At 31.9% G+C, this 13050-nt stretch overlaps 1 long non-coding RNA gene across 2 annotated transcripts in view; it reads left to right on the top strand.

Moving 5' to 3' along the window:
* LOC140695991 (uncharacterized) overlaps positions 1-13050 on the top strand; it is a 535357-nt gene that overhangs the window by 95088 nt on the left and 427219 nt on the right. The gene's annotated exons all lie outside the window — the stretch shown is intronic.

Genomic DNA, 13050 nt, shown 5'->3' with positions numbered 1-13050 from the left:
TGTAACTATGGTGAATGACATGCAAGTACCAGTAAAGCAAGGGGGGAGGAATCTCCTTTATAGAGGAGAAAGGGAATTTGGGAGAAACTGTAATAAACAAAAGGCCCATGGAGGAAACTAGGAGTTTGAAGTATAGTGGCTTCTCATTGGCTGAGTTGTGAAGGTCTTTCATTGGCTGAGCTATTGCCAGGCAAGGAGAAAATCTTTCTCCTGATGGTTGTAGTGAAATGGTGTCACTTCCTGCCAGAGATGCAAAGTGTATCTCTTCCTCTTTGGATCTTTATTGATCTCAAGTGTTATGTTTGTGAGAGTTCCCCTTTCTGGCCTCCTGACTGTTTCAAGTGAGGTTTTCCTTGATTACGTTTCTCAAGCTGGAACAGATATATTCAAAATCCAAAAAGCTCTTTGCATGAGAAACTTCATTGTTGTAAGAAGTTCTTTTTCCACTACAGTGTGAGAAAATCTGAAGGTATTTCAGCTTCTAGGTTATTCCACCTGAGAAAGTCTTAGCTATAAAAGTTTGAAGACATTTGTCCTTCAGGTTCATGCTCTCTCATGGGTGCACCATTCCCTCATCCAACTCAGCTCACCTGTTGCAAGTCCACCTTTGCCAGGTAAACAAGATGCTTGTAGAATTGAATTATTTGAATAACTTTGAGTCTAATTGTTTTTTAATAATGAGATAGTTTGCAAACATCAGTATTGGTAACCAGTGACTGAAGCTGTTTATTATAGAAACAGTGATGTCACCCAGCTGAATGCTACTGCTCCTAAATCTCCGCCTGTGGTCATTCAGGCATAGTGCAAGTGGGAATCACTGTTTTACTGAAATTTATCAGAGTCAGAGCTATGCTGAGTTCTGTGAGTAAGTTAATTCTTCACTTCATCAGTCTCATGTCGATAGAGCTCCTTACTTCCATTAGGAGGTGGGATAAAGACTGGCTTCTCCATTGCAATTTTACATCAATCCAAAGTTGCCCTATTGTCCATTGTTCTCCCCTTGGAAGACATTAAAAAACAGCAACAGCAATCACTCCAGTCATTCTTCTCTCTGACCATGGTAATATGGAAACAAGGTATTATGTGTATATAAAAAATCTCCCTCCCTTTTTCTTCCCGTTTTATTTCATTGCAAATGTTGTCACAGCTGTCTGTGTTCTTATCTACAATGTTATATATACTTATGTTGAGAAAAAACAGTCTTCTGGAGAAGACCCATCTTTACTTGTAAACCGATCATCTTAGTTTTTGTCAAACACTAAAGTGAAGGTTTGAATTTCTGAAGATCTATTTGCTTCTTTTGATGTAGGATATATTGTAATCAGATGGACTGAATTAAATTGCTAACCTGGAAAAATAAAGGAAAGCTGCTTATCTATCTAAGTTCTTGATAGATTTTAACTTTATGGTATTTATAATTAGAGTCAGTAAGATCAATGCTATTTGAAGTTCATTGAATTTCCACCTAAATGATACATATTATTTTCTTTTTGAGCACCTACTCAATATAAACCTTTGATGGCCTGATAGAATTGCATTCACTGTAATATTCTGAAAGGTACTCTAGCATAAAAAAGAGCTTGGATCCTCCCAAAATTGTGTTTGCTTATCAGTTCTAACAACTTACCAGTTACATTAGATTGGACAAATGTTACTGGCTTTAACTTTATATCTAGAAATGAGAGGCTAATTGTATTTATCATAGTAAATTGTGAGTAGTTAGTCAACAAATGTTGACTTAATTTTCCTCCTTATGTCCTCTTCTTTCACTTATTGCCTTATTTCTTTCTCTTCCAAGTTCGGAAAGATAGCTCCTACTGGCAATGCAGGAAAGTGAAAATTTTTTCTTTTCTTTTCTTTTTAACTTAAAAAAAAAGTGGTGAAATACACATATAAAACTTACCATCTTAGTCAATTAAGGGCACCATTCAGTAGTGTTAAGTAATTCACATTGTTGTGCAACCAGTGTACAGGGCTCTTTTCATCGTGCAAAACTGAAATTCTGTACACGTTAAACAACACCCCACCTATCCCGTCTCTCCAGATTTCCTTTACAGTGTTAGTTTTAATGATCACAGCAAATTTAGTAAGAACCAATGGTTTATTCCAAATTGTTGTTTCATTAACATGATTTATAATCACAGTAATGCTACAGTCTCCGTATTTCTGAACATTTCTTACTTTAAGAGGTTTTATTCTTTTAAGTAAAGTTGATTCCTTAAGTAAATAATTTGATGATATTTACTACTATTCATTAAATATAGAGAAGCTAACAAATCAGAAAAGGAAATTATTTATGCTACCGGTGTCCTAAACCTTTAGTTTTAGAAAATACAGTGAATATGTCTATAGGTTGTAGTCACTAAGTAAGATCGGTGAGTCAGGGTCTTTGCTTAGACAAGGTCATGTTTGATAACTGGAGATTCGAGGGACACTGGTCTTTTACTTTTTACCAGCCAGCTCTGTCCTGACTCTAGTCTTGCCTAAAATTATTTTTACTTACATTTCAAGCTATACTTAAACTAGTTCAATACTAATTTCTAAAATTTTAAATATATACCGAAGTTTATTTGGATATCTACTTTGAATAATTATTTCCTAGCTTTCTAAATATGTATATATGAGTTATAGGCTGGGAAAATAAGTAAATAGTTGAGTCAGAAGTGTGGAAATAATTATTTATAAATATTTTTGTGCTTTTTAAAATTTATCAGAAATATTTCTGTTTTCAATAAGAAAGAATATGCTTTGCTATATATATAATTTAGTTTTAAGTACTAAGCATGCTAATAAATATTAAAACACTTAAAATGATTCTTGACACATAGAAATTGGTCAAATTTTAGCCATTATTATCATTATTGCTGATACTGTGATTATGATTTGGGTAATTAAATTGAATGAACAATAAGTATATTAACCAACATTGTAGTATTGGGCAAACCTCAGAGGTACTTTTCACCCCAGGTACCTATCCTATATAATATTTGCCCCAAACCTATCTTACAGAGTGTAATACTGTAAAGAATCTAGGTTCTTTCATTCTGCCATGCAGATACTTTCACATCTAAGACGTTTTCTGTACATAATCCTGAATTTCTGGAACTTCTTTCTGAAAACAGCAACCCATCTATAAACTTTTCAAATCTGAAAGATCTTTTTTACCTTATTATGCCTCCTAAAATAAATTATTATATATACAGCTAAAAAAGTAAACCTCCACTTTGCTTTCTGGAGACATTATTGTCTATATTCATTACTGAAGTAGAAATATTATTTAATTTTCTTAATAAAGTAAGAAGTATTTTGTTCTTTCTTACTACTCTAAAAGTGCATTTGAGTGCAAGAGGAAAGGTGCAGAGTATAGTCAGAAATTCCCCTACTCAGTTTGGTGTGCTATAACAGAATATCATAGACTGAGTGACTTAACACACATTTATTAGTCAAAGTTCTGTTGGCTAGAAAGTTCAAGATCAAGGCTCTGGCAGATCCAGTGTCTGGTGGGACACTTCTAGGTTTGTAGATGGATGTGGGGTTTGCTCTTTCCACCAAATCCTCATGTGGTGGAAAGAGCAAACTCTACTCACTTTCCCTGCTTATAAGGACTTTGATCCCATCATGGACGCTTCACCCCAGGGACCTCATCTAAGCTTGAATACCTCCTAGAGGCCCCACCTCTTAATTCAATCTATAGGAGGTTAGAGTTTCAACATAGGAATTCTAAGAAGACACAAAAATGCAGAACCTCAGAGCTTCACGCATTTCTTAGTGTTGAGAATATTTCTGTTCTAACAAAGAGCCGAGGCTTCTGGAAGTGAAAAGCTGGGAAGGCAGTTTAGCATCAACTTCTCTTTGATCCTTTCCCTACATCAGTGGTTTACAGACATTAAAATGTATCAGAATCACCAGAGAGCCTGATAAAACACAGATTGCTGGGCTGTACCATCAGAGTTTCTGATTCACTAGATCTTAGGTAGGGATTGAGAATTTGCATTTCTAACAAAGTCCCAGGTGAAGCTGGTGAGCTGGTTCAGTGTCCTCACCTTAAGAAATACCATTCTACGGCAAGAGGAAGAAAAAAGATTTGACTATAGAGAGACTTTGTGGTGAGTTAAGTGCCATATAAGAAGGGGAAGAAAAAGAAAAATGAATACCTCAATATGTTATCTTGCCAGACTTTTTTGCAGAAATATAGGAAATGTGTATATAGGAGTTAAAGTCAGACGAAGAATGTTTACAATTCTGGCACTGATGTACACTTGGACAACTAACTTACAGAATCTTTGTTTTCTCATCTCTTTAATTTGATTAATATTAGCTTCCTAGGAGAATGGCTTTCAGTATTCACTAAGATCAGTGAAGCACTTGGCACAGTGAACAGATTTACCCTTCTCACTTTTATAGGTCTTTCTGAAATACTGGGATAGAAAATGGAAACAGCACAGGCTTGGGAGTAAGACAAGCTTGAGTTCAAATTTCTGCTCTATTACAGACTGACAAATTGATCTTAAATAAATTACTTAACTTCCCAGCCTTAGGTTCCTCAACTGTAAAATGATGTTACGGCGATTAACAAAATTCACCACTTTAACCAGTTTTTAAGTGTATAACCAGTGGTAGTAGTTACATTTACAATAGTGTGCAAACATCACCACTTAAAAATCTTAATGTGACAGGAAAGAACTATTCTTTTTATCTGATAGTGTGTTTTTTAAAATTTCTTTTAAAATAAGACCACCAAATATAAGCCATATAGGAAACATTTGATAAGTTTGATGACCTTAAAGTTAAGGATGTCTCCACATACAAAAAAATCAGAAGAATAAAAAAGTAAGATACAATAAAAAAGTTATAGCAACTTACAGTTTCAGTATCCAGAATATGTGAAAGTCTTGTTAAAAACTGTAAGCAAAAGGAAACATTACACCAAATAGTAGCAGAAGTCATTAAAAGGAAGTTCTCAAAAGAAAGAATATAGATATTGAATAAGCTTTTGAGAAAGTTTTCAATTTATTAATAATGAGGAAAATATAACTGAAAACCATATAAGAGAATACCTAATTGGAAAAAATTAGAAGATAGAATGATACCAGGTTTTGTCAAAGATAGAGAATAAAATGGCTGGTAAAAGTCCAGTACAGTGTAGTTAAAAATTGATAAAAATCTCTATTGAAAACTTTTATTATGTAATACATTTGAGCACATATATACACTAGGTCCCTGCATTAGACGGTGTTCTTGTTTGTAGTAACCAACCCAACCAACCACCTTTCAACAATCAGTTGAATAAATTGTGGTGTATCATACAATTGACTGTATACATTAAACGTAAATAGATCTCAAAACCACAAAGTTGAATGAAAGTAACAGGTTAAGAATATGTATATAGTTTGATTCCATTTATGAAAAAATTAAAAAGAGGACAAGTGGAATATGTTGGTTATGTGTGTATTTACAGTTGATAGAGATTGATGCATGATTAAATAAGACATCAAGAGAGTGATCATTTTCTCCTGGTGGGATAAAGGGAAAACATTATCAGGGAGGGAAATTCAGGTGGCTTTAAGATATGGGTAATATTTTATTTCTTAAGTTTTTTGGTAGGTGCATGAGTGGTTTGTTTTATTATTATTCCTTAACTTTTGCCTGAACATTATTATGTCTTTAATACTTTTGTAATATTTTATTTATAAAGTATAAAAGAAAATATAAAATACAAAAGAGAGTTAGCAAATATGTATGTGTGCATCAGCTTTATTACACTAAAGAAATTAATTTTAAATTGCATTTCCAACATCTAATACTCTTTTTTTTTTTTTTGGACTATAATAAGATAGTCAGATAATTACATCTAGGCCTTCTGCCTCACATTCTAACATCCTGCTCATCCTGATGGATTACCTGCAGCTCCTCCCTTCTTGTGGAAACTGGAATAATCAGTTTATTTCCTTTGAATAGCAGTTCATCATTTTCATTGATTTTCTTTCTGCAGGTAAAATATTCTTTGATTTCCTGTGTCACTTCACTTTTCTCTTCAAGCTATCTGTGTCTTCTCAGCCCTCCTAACCTCTGGGCGCTCAAGTTCTTCCTCTGCTTGTCTGACTGAGGGTAGATTTCTTTCTAAAACTGCTGAGGCATTTTTTTCTTCATCACCCCAACTCTGCATGTGTGTATCCTGTGCTATCAATATCTGCCATAATTTGATGTAGTTGAAACTCCTTCTCTTTCTTGTTCCCATCTGTCATGACAAGCAACATACACAAAAGATATATACAATAAGCCGTCTTCTTGCTGGACTGCTGTGGGCAGTGACTGGGACTTTTATAGTATGTACTTACGCTGTTAGTGCCAGGAAGATTTAGGAGAACATTATGCTGAGAACACCAAGCCCTGTATTGCACTTCTATTTCAGAGGGAATTATTGGACAGTAACATGGAAATGTTACTGACAAAAAGACTACCCTATTTCCACCGACTAGGTTAAACAATGCTAATGATGCTTATAACCTACATAATTAGTAGGTATTACAAATTTCCTATGTGCCTGCTTCTGTGCTGTGCTAATTATGTCAATCCATCAATACAGAAGCTTTGATCTGATAATAATCCACAAAAGTTCAAATTCAAGTGGAAGAAAAAAAAGGGAAATTAAACAGAGAAGAGATTAGAATAAGAGAAAGATTATGAAAAGAGAAACATGTTTCCCTTTTGGTATTTCTTATGTTACCTGTAATTATACAACTTAATTGGGAAATAAAAGTATGGATGAAGACAGAGTAGAAACAACATTTTAATTTACTGTTACCTTAAGGATAATGCATTTTATACATGCTTTGATTTTCTTTTCTACTCTATCAAGGCTAGGAAATTATATCACATAAGAAATATAGGGATGAACTTACAAATTGATCACTTAGATCAAGTACCAAAACACTCACCCAAGATTTTTTATCTTTTTCTTTTTAATAAAATAACTTTATTCTTAATTTTCACTTGAAAGTCAGAAAATGCATAAAATATAAACCTGAAATCACAATATAAATGATAACATAATATGTATAAAATATGATTGTTTTCTGTGTTACGTTTGGGTTCAAAATATATCCAAGTATATATAGCCAACTACTTAAAATATTTATGCTATTGAAATAAACATTTAAATATATATACATACACCTTGTAACTGTGTGATTCTTGCTACCTAATAAGCATATGAATATAACAAATGTTTAATTTTTCTATAGAATTCTAATTTGTTGTTATTATGAATAATGCTGAAATGAAAAAAAAAGATACATATTATCTGTACTCTTATTCATATTTTTCTGTAAATAATCCTAAAAGAAGTATTGCTAGAATCAATGTGTATACACCTGGAATAGATGTATTTTTCTAAGTAGGCCCCTAGAATTTTAGTATCAATTTAAACTCTCCTTAACAGTTTCTGAGAGATTGTTTTCACATTCTTAACAATACTAGATAACATTAATCTTTTAACCTTGCCAATCTGATAAATACAGACAATAGCACTTTTGTATTTTAGTGAATTCATTCAAATAATACCCAAGTTTAACATCTGTCTTCAGTAGCGTTCCTTGGGAAACGGACTCTGAGATGTAGATTTGCATGCACAAAGTTTATTGAGTAATGCCTACAGAAGCAACTGTAACAGAGTGAGTATTAGATCTGCACAGAGTTGAACTCTGGAGTTGAACTTTGGAGCAGTTGAAAGATGAGGTTATAAGATGATTCCCTAGGATTAGTAACTAGGATAGCATATTTGTGTTTTCTTGAATTAAGGTATGCACTCTCTCACTCAAAACTTCTATATATTCCCCTTTAACCATACAATATAATTTATATATTTAACCAAGTAAAAGATCATAGGTCCTTTTGGAAAAGTAATGGGGGAGTCCCTAACATATACATCTGCTGAGGTTTTGTAGAGTTGTTCCTTCTGTGAACTGTCTTCTCCTTCAGTCAATAGTTTCTGGCTCAGGTCTAAAAACTGGTCAAGGACTGTGTTTGTATTGGGATTGCTGTCTTACTCTCTTGACTGCCTGTCCTTGATTTCTTCTGATTGTATAGTATGAACTGTTGGCTGCACATCTATCTTGCCCCTAAATTCTCATAATTATCTCCATAGGTCTCTGTAGGCCTATGGATCCATTTAAAATTTGCTGCTCATTTATAATATCTGGGCCCACCTTACTTCTAAGAGCTCAGAAACATCACCTTATGTATATTTTCTGGATTATACCATCCCCATCTGTCATTGAGCCATAATTTTCATCTTCAAGTTTATTTTCTTCATTTATTAATTTTATGAATTTTGCTCAGACAAATCCTTTAACCTCTCAAATTACAAATTTCTCTTCCATAAAGTAAAAATAAGATGAGTTATTGTTCTCATACTCTTGTTTCCAAGATAAAAATGAAGAAATTGAAATGTATGACTGCATTTCATAAAACTGTAGTTCTAAACAAATGTAACATAGTATTTTTATTTCTCATTATAAAATCATGCAATGTTTATGTCATAGTGTTAGTGTCTCAAAATGTCCTATGTTAAGGTTGGAAAATTGTTTCATCTCTTACTATAATTGAATCTTTCCAAGAGTTAACTCTTACAAACTTGTATCCATTAAAAAATAAGACTTTTATTCATAGTTATAGAATATAATCCTAAAAACACTCTAGGTCAACATACGTAGCATGTGAAAAGGACTCAAAGAACAAGATAGGACCCAAAATTTTGGGTGGAAAAGACAATTTGAAAGAGCATTTCTGGAACCCAATAGATAGTGACTTTACTTATGGGGCCATGTTGAGAGCTGAGCATATTCCGTGTCTGCATCTAGGGTGGTGTGTACTTTTGTATTTTGTGACTCAGAGGTCTCATAAAAAAAAGCACTGCTCTCTTCCTTGGTATCAATTTATTGCAGACCTCCACCTATGGGATAGGACCTAATTTGGCAATTATGTTGCTGCTCTTGAACTTTTGATTATTTTTAATTGGTTATTTTATTATCACTTAAGACCAGGTAATTCATATTCTATAAATCATAGTATAAGAGTTTCACTGAAGCAAAGTTAAATTTTCAAAAGCAAAACCTTCAATCTCATCATGATAAGTCTTTAAAAGGGCAGAGAGCTTTATTATAAGAATACATTTTTAGGATTCCTAATAATATTTTTTTTCTTTTGGTAAAACAACATATTTGTTTTGATTTTATATATATTATTAAATATTTCCAACTTAAGCAAAATTTTAGGAAACTAATAATGGATGTATAAATATATACACATATAACACATATCACTGAGATTTTACATACTTTAAATTTTTGCCACATTTGCTGTAGTACTTTATTTTGGGGTTCTCTTATATACTTTTTCTTATTTTAGTAAATATTATGTTAATTGATAATATGCAGTTTATGTAGTTAAAAGTTTTAACATTTTCTAATAGAGGTTTGCCTTCTAACTATAGATAATATTTTGACCATCTTAATGTATTGAGATTTTTAAATAAACCTTTACATTGCCTAGGAGGTTCTTTTCTTATCAGATCTGAAGTTTTTTTTTTTTTATCTCAGTGCTATAACTGTTGCTTGAATTGAGACTTCACTTTTCTTGAGTTAAAATTCTATGTTGTAGCCTTTTAAAAAATGGAATGTATATCTGGAAAACTGACAACAAATCTTTGTCACAGTTTTTTTGAAAATAAGTGGTTTATCCCTTATTATGTTCTTGATCCAAATGTGTGAATGATTTATTTCAGAGTTACTGAGAATCTGGCAGGAAATGTCAAAATAAATGAATGGAAAAGCTGTATTAACCAACCCATTAAGACAATTAAAATGAGAGCATATGGATGAATTTTTCTCTTTTCAGTTTGCATACTTATCAACTTTAGAAAAGCTATTGGGTAAAATTGAATATTAGATCTGGAAGTGTGAACCATCTGACAGCTTGAAATAAAAGCATGAAATTTGGGATCAAGCTATTGAAAATTGGAAACAAATGTGAATTTTTATTAAAATATTAATGTGCAGGAAATTATCATTTCAGGAAGCAAAATACTAAGAGCTGTACTTTAATAATTAGAAGTTATTCTGAGTTTAATAAGCTTATTGCATGGTCAGTTAAATATGCCATACCTGTATGTAGCTAGGTTTACTTTGCCCCCTTTTGTTTTAGATTGCTGACTCACAATAAAGTCAACCACTTCCTATTTAAATATCTTTAAAAGATAACTATTTAAACAAAATAATAGCTACATACTGTGGATTTATTATTTATATATACATTATATAGTGAATGGCAATTAAAGCATACAGGATGGGAACAGGAATTGGAAGTGTACTATTGTCAGTTCCTCATACTATATGTAAAGTGATACATTGCTTAAAGATAGACAGTGTTAAGTAAAAGATGTACACCAACAACAATGAATAACAAAACAAATAGAGCAAGCAGTAAAAAGCAAAGGGTTATAGCTAATTAGCTAACAAAGGGGATATGATGGAATCGAAAAAACAACCAGAAGGAAGACAGAGGCAAAAGGGAACAGAAAACAAATGGGACAAATATAAAACATGTAGGGAGATAATAGAAATAGACCCAAATATATCCATAATCACAGTAACTGTGAAAGTAAATTAAAGTGAAAGTCAGATTTTGTGAGAATGGAGAAAAAGCAAGACAACTACATGGTTCCTATAAGAAATACTCTTTACATGAAGACTCAAATAGATTAAAAGTAAAGTGATAGAAAAGGATACACAATGCCAATATGCATTAAAAAAAATTGGAGCACTATACAAAGTACATTTTGAAACAAAGAATATTACCAAGGATAAAGAAGGCTATTAAATAGTGACAACAAAGTTAATTCATCAATAGGACATAATCATAAACATTTATGAACCTAATAACAGAACTTTGAGTACATGAGTCAAAAACATAAAATTTCAAGGGGAGTAGACAAAAATCAGAATTTCAGTTGGAAGTTTTAATACTCTGCTCTCAATAATTGAGAAAAAATTAGGAAGAAAATCAGTAAGAGTACAGAATATTTGAAGAATGCTAGCAAATAACTTGACCTAATTGACATTTATAGAACACTTCAGCCAAATATAACAGAATACACATTTTCAAGAGTATGTGGAACATTTACTGAAGCAGAATATATTCTGAGCTATAAAGTAAGAATTAATTAATTCAAAAAGATTCAAGTCATATGAATATGTTCTTTGACCACAATGGAATTAAAATAGAAGTCAGTAAGAGAAAGATCACAGAAAAATCTTCCAAATATTTGGAAACAATTGTACACAATATATGGGTTGGTGAATGAAACAGTATGATGCCCTAGATACTAGAAATACAAAACAAATTTATTAAAGAACACCTGGGCAACTCTATCACTGAGGATTCTGCACTTAGGATTACAAAACACCATCTATAATCCTAAATTTTCTGCTACTGCAGATAGTAATACTCAGGCACCAGTAGAATGCTGCTCCACTTTGTTCCATGTCCTCAAAACAAAAGACAACTGCACTAGGATGCCACATTAAGTTTGTAGTTAGCTATAGTTTAGGGTGGAGAAGAATACTTCAATTTGACTCTTCCCTAAGACTGCATTATAAAATATCGTTTTCTAGCATTGCTGTGTATCCATTTTCCTGTGTCTTTCATATTTCTACTCATTCATGGTTCTCAAGCTATAAATGAATTAACACAATATTTTCAATAGTTGTTCTTGAGGACTAAAGAACATTTTGCAACATTAAAAAGTTCATATTACTTATTAGTATATTTCTAGGGAGTGAGGTAATGTATAAGGGTAATGTGCAATTCTCTACTTGCACAGAAAAAGAAAAATGGACTCATGCAATTAATTATAGGATCTGAAAAAAAGACTGAATAAATATTTTTAAAATGCAATAAAATAAAGGCAAGTAAATAATGATACAGAACTTTGGCATGACTTTCTTAAAAGAATAATGTTGTGTGCTCAATATTTCACCAACATGTTCATGGTACTAACAGCAAGGTGTTTCAGATTTATGGGTAAAATAGACATGATTTAGTAAATTGACTAATAAAATAAATAAAAATAATAAGATGATCACTATCATAAGGAACAAATGCAAAATGAATTTATTAGTTTAATAGGTAATAAGGTGTGAAAAGAAATTATACATAAAATAAAAAGTAAGTAATTCCTAGATTACACTGAAGACCAAGTCTTTCAACTGTGGTGTGGCAGGGATAAAAATCACATTGAAAAAATATTCATTACCCTTATAATTGAATAAACAGGAAAAAAAGGATGTCAAAATTAACAAGTGTTTCATTGGTTTACACTTTTTTTTTAAAGTACAGGTGTAGACTACTGTGAACAATAGAAATGTTTTTCAGTTTTAAATATTGATTTAAAGCATTATCAAGGACAAGTCTATGAAAATAGAGGTAACAAGGTTGGTGAAGAAAAAAGTGTATGAGAAATTTTCCCAAAAAGTCATGAGTTTTATGTCTTACATAGAGCATGAATTGATTTTTTTACTAAGAGATGTGAGTTTCAATTCTGATAGCAATTACATCCTTTGTAGAAGTGAAAGATAATATTAGGTAATTTCTAGATCTTCTCAAAGTTGAAATATCTTGATGAAACATAACGAATTTGACTTTATAACTACTCTTGGGCACTCTACAGGAATTCTAAATGAATACTGTCAAAACAATTAGATTTACATTGGACTTAATGAAATACAGTCGAAGAATTAAGGAAAACAACAGCAAATTCTCGAAATAAATAAGCAAATCATGTTCTTTGACAGGAAATCAATTAATTTTTAATTTGTACTATCCATACTTACTTGGTATGAATTGTTGCTCATAGTTTAATGCCATTAATAAAATGTTATAACAGTAAAAAGTTGTTTTTTCATTTTATAAAGGATTAAATGATTACACACATACATTTAGAGATTTTGTTAAAACAAATTTTATATGAAATATAAAATGTGACATTCAATT

Source organism: Vicugna pacos, chromosome 4 (assembly GCF_048564905.1).
Source record: "Vicugna pacos chromosome 4, VicPac4, whole genome shotgun sequence".
NCBI classification, from domain to species: Eukaryota; Metazoa; Chordata; class Mammalia; order Artiodactyla; family Camelidae; genus Vicugna; species Vicugna pacos.
This window is presented reverse-complemented; position numbering and strand designations above follow the sequence as displayed.